This window comes from Geospiza fortis, unplaced genomic scaffold, assembly GCF_000277835.1.
Source record: "Geospiza fortis unplaced genomic scaffold, GeoFor_1.0 scaffold26, whole genome shotgun sequence".
In the NCBI taxonomy this organism is placed as follows: domain Eukaryota; kingdom Metazoa; phylum Chordata; class Aves; order Passeriformes; family Thraupidae; genus Geospiza; species Geospiza fortis.
Window position 1 is genome coordinate 1,845,863 of NW_005054425.1, and position 399 is coordinate 1,846,261.

The window sequence follows — 399 nt, forward strand, 5'->3', positions numbered from 1 at the left end:
GGGGGGGAACGCGGCCCGGGATGTCCCCAAGGTCCCCCCGCCCCGGGGCTGGTGGCGGTGACGTCCCGCAGGCAGGCAGGGACCTGTCACCCGCAGCACTCCGTGCCCTTGGCCGCGGGGCATTCCCGGGCTCGCCCCAAAGCTGGCACTGCCCGAAAATCCTCCCAGGGCGGTTTGTACCCAGGAAAGGGCTGGATCCGGGGTGAGGGTCCGGGATTTGGGTGAAGGATGGGAGCAGGGGTCACCGTCATCCCCAGAGCCGTGGGGTCAGCTTGGCTGGGGGGACACGGGGTGGCCGGGGTCGTGTCTGTGGGGTGGGAGTGACCCTCTGAGCCATCTCTCCTGGCAGAGTTCTGAGGTTTGGGTTCATTTTAAGGCTTTCGGCTTTTCCGGTGCAAT